Raw genomic sequence first — 11,015 nt, 5'->3', positions numbered from 1 at the left:
CTGCCCGGGTGGGGTGGAGGCGCCCGGCCGCCGCGGCACGGGACCCTTCCCTGCGTCAGCTGGGACAACTCAGGGGCCAGGTCGGGGCTTCCCTTGGGAGCCCGGGGACCACGTGGAGGTGGTGCTGGGAGCAGCGCATAGGGGGCGTCCAGGCCACGGGGTATTGCGGTTGGGGAGCAAGGGAAGAAACTTGACTGGCTTCTTCCTCGGTTTACTTCGAGCAGAGAGAGGCTGGACTTACTGCCCCCCTGAAGTCCCATCCATTCCTCACTCTGTCTCTGTCTATGAAGAGTCACTCAGCCCTGACCTGCACATGTCCCCGTTCTGCAGCTGGGATGTTGGTGGCTTTCCCCCTTTCTGCAGCTTGCCTGCACTGTCTGGCCCACATGTGGAAGGAGCTATGACAGGCTTCTTTGGGTAGATGTGGTATCTCTTATTGAAGCAACTAAATAGCTGGGAAAACTTACTCCCTGTATGCCTGAAGAAGGATGTTTGCGCCCAAAGGCCTGCAACAATCTTTTTTTTTTTTCTGATTATTTAGCTGGCCTCATAGAAGAGATTCCATTTACCCAAGGAACCCTGTTTGCCTATGTCCTTGGGCCAACACGGCTACACCCAACAACCTTAAAGGAGATATGATGTGCTTTAGGCTCTGGCAAGTGACTTGCAGTGTGGTGTTTGTGCCCCTGGGGGGTCTCCAAAATAACTGGTTGGGTAGATGGTGCATGTTTCCCTGCCACTCTCCAGATGCCAACCAACAGCCTCTCTGCCACATCTGTTAGATGTATTTGATGTGGTGTCATGTGCTGATGGGTATTGGGCATCTGGTGTTTGTTCTTGTTCTGTGCAAAATAACTCCATTCTGGAGTTAGTTGGTGTGGTTTGGTTTTTTGTTTCAGGCTTTGGGCTGAGCTTATGTGGGCTTAGATTGCTTGGTGTCTGGAATGAGCTTAATACCTGGCTCAAGGTTGAAGACTAATCGGTTAATGAAAAGGACTAACAATGGTGAGATTCATCCTTAATAACCTAAACTAGATCCTTCAGCTAATCCTTCAAGTGAAAGAGTATACTTGGATCGGTGATTCTCAACCAGGGTTCCTGTGGCACCTTACATTGCCTTGATCCTTTCAGGGGTGCTGCAGGATGTCATGTAACATTGGCACTGTGGGTACGCATGATTCAAAAGTTACCCTGAATAAGAAGAATCCATAGTGCTGTAGTCAGAGTGAGTGAAGTGCTTCTCTCCTCTTTCCCCTGTGCCCTTCCCCAACAAACTGCTGTACAGAAACACTCCACTCCAAAAAAGGAGCAATAACTAAGGGATGGCTCTCTTCTAAGGGGTTTCTTGAGTCTCTCTTGAGGCTGAGCCACTGGCTTAGACATTAATGAGCATGTTTGGTTAATATCCAACTTGCCGAGTCTTGGTGAGGGTTCCTGTCTTGCAGTGCTCTAGCACAATGTGTACAAGGTACTTCACAACAATGTAGCAGATAAGGCCTGTTCCGGAGAGCCCAAAGTCTGGGGGATGATAACATATTGGTACAGTTCTTGAATGTTTCTGTATAGCAACGTTGCTCTAATGTACAAGGATGAGCAGTAGTTGGCAAGGAGTGCAGAGGGGAATTTGACTGTCAAATGGGACACTGATTTATAAGTATATGTTGTCTTGGGGCTTCAGACATGGTATTCCCCTACATGTGGCAGGCTTACAGAATGGCCACTAAATAAAAGGGACAGTTTATTTGAGGAAGTGGTGTTTTCATAGGTACTTAAAAACCAGCACTTATCCCCTTCCAAAGATGTTATGTAGTGCTGTCTAGCTTGTGAGATAACTTTACTTTCCAGTGCCATGCAGCAAATGTTACAACACTTCTACTTGCTTTACTTTAAGAAGATATTTAAAAGGTTCTTTCCTAAATAAGAATAGGAACTGCACAAGGGCCTCAAGCAGGAGCTTAGGTTACCTAAAGCTTTTGGAACCTAACTGCATGTCTGTTAGACAGCTTTGCTTTTTGAACTGCTGAAAACAAAATATAGAGGTACAGTCTATTTTAAGAGCATTGTAATTTAATTAAATCACTACTTTAGTACTCTTAAAGTGGTGATGTATGATATCCAAATTGCATGGAGACTGCACTAATACACCAGATATAAGAGCAGAGTAAGAAGTCTGGTATCACAGAGATTTATAAGGGGTTAGAAGCACAGTTCCTATGCCCTTACAGTCACTCCACATTCATTGGTTACATTGACTAACTGAGAAGATATGACTCAGTTCCAGTCTCTGCTGTCTTATTTGCCCTACCTGCAGTTGAAACAACATTCATTCCTCATCTCGGATGAGCAGCATTATCTGTTGATTCACATTTTTAACTTGTGTATGTGTATATTTACAACTTTGCCCTTGACCATAAGGACAGGGGAGGATGAGAGAATACATTGGAACAATTCTATTTTAAGCTTGTGGTAAGCTGGCTTGTTTAAATTTGTTCTTGGCCAGCTGCTAATGGTGGACCTCCATAGTTGGAAAAAGGCTATAAGCAACTGAACACCAGGTATTGTCCATCAGAATGTTTGTGCAAAACTAATAGTTACATGGCCTTTGTAAGATGGGAAGAGCTCAAGTTATTCCAGAACTCCAAGAGCAACACTGTCCAGGGGCTTGCCTGAAATGAAATTGGTCGCAAACTAACAGCTTGAGTTAATGTCTCCTCACCCTCTACTCTGGCTAGTGCCTTTGGAACTTCCTGTTAATATATTCAGTACGTGCTTGGTTGTCTTGCTGTGGATCCTGCTAAGAATAATTCCTCTTTAAACTTCCTGTGAATAAAATGGAGCTTTGCCTTTTAAAGGGATGAGGATGTTGGAAGGTGAAGTGGGCCTGCATGGCAGGGAATTCAGACAGCAGTGCATGTGGACAGCTGCCCTAAAGCCATTTGTACACTCTGTACTCCAGGTGTCCTGAGCAATGACTAGACACTTGTGGGTTACTGACCCAGTGTTCACTCGACTGGCTGAAACAATCCTGGTTTGGAGTCTTGCCTTACAATTGTAACTGAAACATTGTTTGTTTGAATTGGAATACCTAGGAGTTTTTCATCTCTAAGTCATTCTAGAGTGGATGTTTTGCTTGTGAACTGAATGGGTTACCTTAAGTTACCATCCCCTTACCATAAAATGAGCCAGTAAAGCAGTTTCTTTAGCAAACTGGTCTCTTTGTATAAATGCTCTGGGAATGCTGCCACCCTTTTCCCCCCGCCCCCATCTTGTCTGAAGGCTAATATTAAATGGGAAAATTGTGGGACGTGGCTCTTTTAAAGACCTTATAGATTCCTAAAATGGATATGTTAGTCATCTGTCTCAAGCTACCTTTTAGGCAGCTAAAGCTTAATACTGAAATCAAATGTATGCTGTGGGAACAGTTTTAAATAGTGTGTGGCTAGGTTGGCTAGCATAGATTTCATAGACATTCGGGCTGGAAGGGACCTCGGAAGATTGAGTCCAGCCCCCTGCACAAAGGGCAGGAAGTCAGCTGGGGTCATAGGATCCCAGCAAGATAAGCGCTCTTCCGATCTTTGAAGGTGTTCAATGTAGGTGCTTGAACCACCTCCAATGGCAGGCTATTCCAGACCTTGAGGGTTTGGACAGTAAAGAAATTCTTCCTTATGTCCAGCCTGAAACGGTCTTGTAGTAGTTTTATGACTGTTTGACCTTGTCATCCCTTGGGGTGCTCTGGTGCACAAACATTCCCCCAGATCCTGGTGGTCACCCCTGATAAACTTATGACTGGTCATCAGATCCCCCCTGAGCCTGTGCTTTTCCAAGCTAAAGAGCCCCATGGCTCTCAGCCTCTCATCATAAGATCTGTTTTCCTGACCTCTGATCATGCATGTGGCTCTTCTCTGGACTGTCTCAAGCTTTTCCACATCCTTTTTGAATTGTGGAGCCCAAAACTGAATGCAGTATTCCAGCTGCAGCCTCACCAAGGCCAAGTACAAGGGGAGAGTGATGTCCCAGGTTATGCTTGAGAAGCATCTATGGATGCAAGCCAGCATTTTGGTCACTTTACTAGCTGCAGCATTGCATTGCCAGGCTCGTGTTCATCTTGTGGTCAACGATGACCCCCAAGTCTTTCTTCTGTAGTGCTAGCCAGTGTAGCGCTGCTGAACCTATAAGGATGCTGCAGGTTTTTCCTCCCAAGGTGGAGAACCTTCCACTTTTTTGGGTGTTAAACACCATCAGGTTCTCATCTGCCCACTTACTGAGCCTGTCCAGGTCAGCCTGGATTACCCGCCTGTCTTCTGGTGTGGCTGCTTTGCCCCAATTTTGGTGTCATCGGTGAACTTGGCCAGTCCACTTTTGACTCCAATGTTGACCTCCTCTTGGCATTCCCCCTCAAGCCTCAGTTTTGGTACACTTGCACCTCTATATTCCCTGTTCTCCATGAGGCCAAGTCATAGCCTGTTTGCTTCAGACCTTGGCTCTTCACTTCTGTCAGTTGCAGCAGCTGACGAATTCCCCCACCAAGTGAAACTAGTGGGAAGGAACTTGAACTTCATTCAGTGAAGTTTTAAAAACTGGAGATCTTAAGAGGCTAAATTTGCTACTAGCAAAATGGAAGCAACATGTTGAAAAGATCCATCCTTCTGCCAGTGCAAAAATCCTTTGTGGATATGAAGAACCACCACCAACTAATTCTTGTGAAAGCTAAAGTAAGCTTCAAGTGCTGTTCCTTGTCGTTTCCCTTGACAACTTGGGACTTTAACCTTAACATCTCTTCTTTGTTACCCAGTGAACACCACAGACTGGTGACTATCTAATCAGTGAGGAGGAGAGCTGTAAAATAAATGAGACCAAGGCCTTATGGATGTATGGAATAACACCTATTACAGTTTCACTAGTAGTAATAGCCTAAAACAGTTTCTTGCTGTCTTTGGTGTCTCTTGGTCTGTGACTAAGTGTCCAGATAGTCATTCTCTTCAGTGAGGTCTCTCTTATGTGGCTTTGGGGCCATGCAGTAAAAGCATTCCATGTGGTTGCCAGAGAAGTTTGGAGCTTTTGTTTGTGGCTATGGCTGACAGTTTCTGGGAATTTAAGGTTTTGGTGCTAAATCCTAAAATGCATGCTTGCTTCTGTGAGCAGGAGAAAGAAACAACTACAAGTATATTTCTGAAGGAACTTAAGCAAATAGCATTGTTCTGTTTGGCTAGCATCTGGTGTCCCACCAGTCTTGTTTTGATGAACCTCTTATAAATGTGTTGGATGTGATTTTTGTTATTGCTTCATTTTGTTATGTGCCTTGCTTTGTCACTGATGTGACTGATAACACCCCCCTCTTTTCCTCCCCTCCCCTGCCCCCAGTTAAGGATCAACATAGTGAGTGGCTTCTCCAGCTCTTGAAACCCGGTAGATGCAGCGTTTGCCTTATGGCTATTCACAATGTTTCATCTTGGAGCTGATGTAGGCCATGGCTTAGTATCCCAAGCACCCTAAAGGCATCAGGAACAGCAGGTAGGAGTCCTTGTGGCATAAGGCATTGGACTGGGGCTCAAACTCTCATTCTCTCTGGCTACTTCAAACTGAGTGACGTGTTTGCTAACTACAAACTTCTCTCCTTTTTTTAATTGGTAGTACTAATACTCTGATCACCATGATCTCAAAGGAGAGAACATGTAGTGTTGGGTTTGTTTGTTTGTTTGTTTGTTTGTTTGTTTGTTGGGGGGGGGGTTGTTTAACTAGCAAGGGGCCTTTACTAGACTGAGGAGCTCCTTCCTCTCGGAGCTTATATTGGCAAACCTAAGGAAGAGCTGTCTGTTAGTATACCAGACACCTACCACAGCTCTATGTATATAGAACTAATCTAAATAAAGGGCAGAACATGGTGTACAATTTTTTTTGGGGGGGGGGAGTGGGAGTGTCTTGCACTAATACTTTTATCCTAGTAACATTTAACAGGAAAGTTACCACTTTAACTTATATAGCCTTTAATGTTTTTAAGCAAGCTGTCACCAATAAATGGTGTGTGAAAGGGGTGGCAGGGTAACAAGTCACCTGTACATTAGGGCTTTGCCAAAGCCCTGCAGCTAACTTTTTTTCTTCCGTGGTTATCTTTCTGTAGTTGGATATTGTCTGTCATAATAGCTCACATTGCTGTAGTGCAAACAAATCCTATGATTAAGTGACACTTGCTAGAATGTAGTTTCTAATATTATCCTCATCACCTTCTTCATATACCAGGAACATGCACAAACACAATACCTCAGCCTGTTCTAATTGTATGTTTCTCTATTCAGCCTATGGTGATCTAATAGGGCACTGACTACAGTTTCTAAAGCATTAGTCATGCCATTCAGCCACATAAAGCCTTAACTGGAACGACTATGCAGCTTCTTTTTCTACCTTGTAGAGTTGTTACAATCCCTATCTTTGTATCCACTTACAAAACTGACCATCTCTCTCCATTGTTTTGCTTCATAAAATGTAACTGGTGTGTGTCCTTTTTTTATCTCCGCTCTGTTAGCAAGGTAGGCTTAATCCTGTAGCTTCCTCTTTTGCTTGAAGTCCCCTTCATGATGTAGGATGGCTGATTAAACACTACCTGAGGTCTGACAAGATAAGAATGTGTAGCCTCCTGAATAGAAGAGATGCTTTAAGTACAAACAGCACAAAAGGAAATTCCTTCTAATCTCATGACTCTGCACTATATACTCACCCCTTTTATCCTACCAAGTGAAACATTATCAAACATGCAGCTCCAACAAGGAGAACATATTAAATGACTGTACAAAAAGACTAGTGGAATAGTTCTTCCCAGTCCTCTGAAGACTGCAGAGGATATTGCTACCTCAGTTAATGCTAGGCTTGAAACGCCTGTATTTTAATCATGAATGCTAGCAAGTGCCCAGTTTTCTTAGCTGCAGAACACATGAAATGCTGCTATTGTACTGACTGGAAGTATTGTGCCATTTTTAACTACCATGGGACATTGCTTTTGGTCATCTCTTTATACCTGTTCTGTGTACCTTCTGGCCGTGACACCTTTTTTTAGCTTCAGTCATCTGAAGCAGTGGTAGGTATTACTCCTTTTATCTGGGTCCCTGCTACTTGCATGTACCCTCCATACCCATAAGTAACTCTTTTTTTTTTTTTTTTTTTTTTTTTTCCCGGGATTTTTTTTTTTTTTGCTAGCCCCCCCCCCCCCCCCCCCGGTTATACCTTGTTGGGACTTGGATTTTTAAGGTGGCTGGAACAGTGTCACTAAACCATCAGAAGATATTTTCTAAATAATGTTTGGGTGAATTAGTAGCACAGACTAGTGAAACGCCCTAAACTTGCATTTCAATGTGGCCTATTCCTGTGTAACTAACTTCTGAAGTATTAACTTTGAAAATGAGGCTTTTTTGTACCACCTCCTATTTGGAGGCCTGACTATCTGGGTAGAACACTTTATATGAGGAAGTGTGGGTGGGGGGAGGGACAGATGACTCCGATGCTTTCTGTGACACTAGTAATCTCCAAAGTATTTTTGAATTATCCATGTTAAATTGTGGGTTCTTTTTTCAACCAGGGTTCCCCAAGATCCTCTTAAGGGTGCTGTTGGGTGCTATACAGCACTCAGGTATACAAACACCTACGCATGATTCAAAAAATTAAACCCAGAGACTTCTAATGGGAATCCAGTGTGGAAAAAATGTTGACTTGTTGGGCAATTAGTGCTCTGTTTTGAAGAGTTTGTTTTCTTAATTTAAAGGGGGGGGAATATGTAAGGGGTGCTTTGAGTAATGAGGTTGAGCACAACTGTTAAGTGAATGATTTAGTTGCCTGCTCTGTGGCAGTACCTAAGGCAGTAGTTTTTAACTGGGATGCTGAGACCCTTTCAAGGGTACCTCATTGGCTTTGCCTTGCTTTGAGATAGCATCACCTGCCTGAGAATCACTGTTGTACCAAATTCAGAGGGTTTTTGAAGGGGGTGCCTTTGTGTATGGGGGTGGTTTGTTTGTTTATTCTTTTTAAATTGACCTGCTGACTGAAGTATCTTTGTCATAAAGCCAGCTGTTGATGAGCTGGTGACTAGAACTTGCCCAACCCCACCTCCCCTGTTGAATGATAAGTTTGTATAATACAGCATCAGTGACATGATTTCTACCTCCATGTACCAAGGAAGAACTTTGACCTACAGATGTAGTAGCTTCTGCAAGGCATAGCTGCCCAAAGTATCTTAGCCAGGGCTGATGAGGAAAATAATGCCCTAGCTGAAGCGACATAATTTGTATGCTCTAAACTAGAGCAAATGAACCCTCTTCCTCTAGTGTGGACACTCAATTTTTCTGTAGCCCAGGCCACTTCACTTTAAGGCCATTTGACTCCCCTGCGCAGTTGTCTGCAGACAAAGTTACTTTACTCCTCCTTGATTGTCCACACTGCGAGGGGTTAACTTGCTGCAAGTTAGATGCCTGACTTCCTGTTCTAACTTTCTGTTCTGAATGTCCTTGGGTTGACAGCTTTCAGGAAGCTGGTTAGGGCTTAACTCCTTTTCTCTCCATCCCTTTAAAATGGGAATGCTTTTAAGTGTGATCTGCAGCGTCACATTTTGGATGCGACTATATTCTAAACTCTAGTGTGATGCCTTGTGAGGAAGGGTCACTGCAGGTACAACTTCTCTAGCTGCACAGATGGATTTGTTCATTGTTGCTCTTGGGTTCTGAGCCTGTTGGTTGCTTACAATCACTACAAGAACAATTCTACCTCTTGGTGCAAGGTGTGGCATTAGGAGAGATGAGGTGTAAAGCCAGTCCTGATGCCCTGTGGGGCTGAGGAGTTGGAGAGAAGAGTTGGAATTTACCATGCATGCTAAATATGGTAGGGATTGGCAGCCTTGTCACAGCAGGTTGCTGGGAAGGTGCAAGGGTGTGCCCTACAGCAGCAACTGGCAGATGCTAGGAAGCGATTATAGACAAGCAGTTAGATGTGGGTGCTATAGCTGAAGTGTGCTGCTGCAGTCCAGATCCAGTCTTTGGGTCCATGCAATGGGTTACAAACTTGCTGAAATATACTGTTACCAGGGCCAGCTCTAGCTTGGCAAAGGTACAGTTTGTTAGTATTTTTTTTCCTTCTGCCATGCTGGCTTATATTGGCTTGCCTCTGGCTTTTTGGGGGGTAAAATGCTTGCATCCGGTGGTCTCTGCCTCAGTCAAGGAGCTGAATGTGTGTATTTACTGCACAATTGTGAGTACTACAGGCCTTGGTCTGCAGAGTTTTTTTTGAAAGCTCATATGGGGAAGGGGTATGATGGGTATTGAACTAGTTGGGTTTCTTTTCTCCTTCAGCCACAGAACTCATTTGACTTGTGAAAATCAAAGGCCAGTAAATAGACTTCCCAAATGTGCAGGGAAACAAGGTAGGTCAAACTGCTAGTAGGGCCATCCTGGGGGAGGAGAGGGGGGACAAATTAGGTTGACTGCCCCAGGTTCCATGTTCTATGGAGGCCATGCAGAGCTGGGCGGAGCAGTGCAGCGACTCTGTGTTACTGCTGCTGGCTTTGCATCCAGTCGCTTGCTACCCCCCCCACCATTCCTGCCGCTGCCAATGGCAGGGGCAGTATGCCACATGGGCTGATTTGTCCCAGGCTCTGTGCCCTGCTTGGGTTGGCTCTGACTGCTAGCATTGAAAATGTGTAGGTGTCCCTTTGCTTATCTTCAGGTCATTAATCTGCTTGTGTCATTCAGTAACTTTAGGGAATTTCTTGCTGAAGAGAATGCAGTAGCTTGTTTAAATAGCTGACAGTCAAGTCCTTTTTTTAAATCTGGCTCAAAAGCTCTAGTCTTGGTCAACAAGGTTACTTGCAACTTACTGGTCCTGATTAAGCTACTGGTGTCTTCAGGCTATCTCTCCATCTCACCTGGCTTTCAATGTAGCTTTATCAATAGGTAGGCTATTGGACACAACTGCAGCTCTCCATTAATACCAAGACACTCTATATACACACCCATTTATTGTGTGTGTGGAATAAGGTACCTAAAGTCACTTGCTTAGCTGTCATAAGGATCTTGGAAAACTGGGTATATCGCAAGCTACCTTGAGGAGGTCTGACAATAGTCCTGCCATGTGGAGAATAAAATTTCAGGCTGGGATGCTGAACTTGAATGCTACAGGAACAACTTCCTTGGTTTAACCTGTGTTTACACACCTGTAGGTAACCAATTTACCCTAGTCTCACATACAACACATGCTGGAATAAGGTACATGCCTCTTGTGTATTTTTGTCTGTGTAGTATGTGTTGTTGGGTTGGGTCTTTTGCTTGTTTTGAAAGGCAGAATGAAGAGATCTTTCCTTGCTGGAAGTAGTTGAGCAGCAATAGCTAGGGTATTGAGCCAGCATGTTGCTCTGCTCCCTGTGGATCATGTGCAGACTCTACTTTCATTTGTTCCCCTTTTCTCATAGATAGCAGGAACTGCTCTTAATGCAATTATTGTATAATGTGCATGCCAATTTCTAGCAGCTGTCCTTTGGAAAAAGGTGTTTTCCACATGAGGAAACTGGTAAAATAGGGGATCAAACCTGGGCTGTTTGAATGTGAGGATAAGGAATCCCCTCAGGCCGGAGAATCCATTGTGCCTAATCTGCCCTAGCTGTCTATTAGGGCTGTGCAAAGCTTTGGGTGCAGATTCGATTTGGAGGAGATTCAACCAGGTTTGGTGACTGAATCTAGAAATTGAATCGGGACCAATGAAAAAGTCCAAATGAAGTCTAAGCTCTCTGAATCTATTTTGGAGACCTTCAGTAATTTCAGGCAGTCCCTGCCTGCTGTAGAAAGGAGCTGGACCTGGACTCAGAGCTGGTAAATAGGGGATGGGGGAGGGGACCATGGGGCAGGACCCCTGCCCACCCCGGCTTCCAGTACTTAAAAACCCCAGCCCCCACCCACTGGTGGTTGTTGGGGTGGGGGTGATCCCTGCCACCTTCATACTGTGGGGGGCTCTACCATGAGGCCCTGACCTTCCCCACTGTTCCAGCC

General features: G+C 44.5%; 1 protein-coding gene across 1 annotated transcript in view; it reads left to right on the top strand.

Moving 5' to 3' along the window:
• Window positions 1–11,015, top strand: part of RAB5C (RAB5C, member RAS oncogene family) — a 29,082-nt gene that overhangs the window by 294 nt on the left and 17,773 nt on the right. The window lies entirely within an intron of this gene.

Source organism: Crocodylus porosus, unplaced genomic scaffold (genome assembly GCF_001723895.1).
Source record: "Crocodylus porosus isolate Cpor-Errol unplaced genomic scaffold, CroPor_comp1, whole genome shotgun sequence".
NCBI classification, from domain to species: Eukaryota; Metazoa; Chordata; order Crocodylia; family Crocodylidae; genus Crocodylus; species Crocodylus porosus.
The sequence above is the reverse complement of the archived record's forward strand: the minus strand, read 5'-3'. Positions and strand labels throughout refer to the sequence as shown.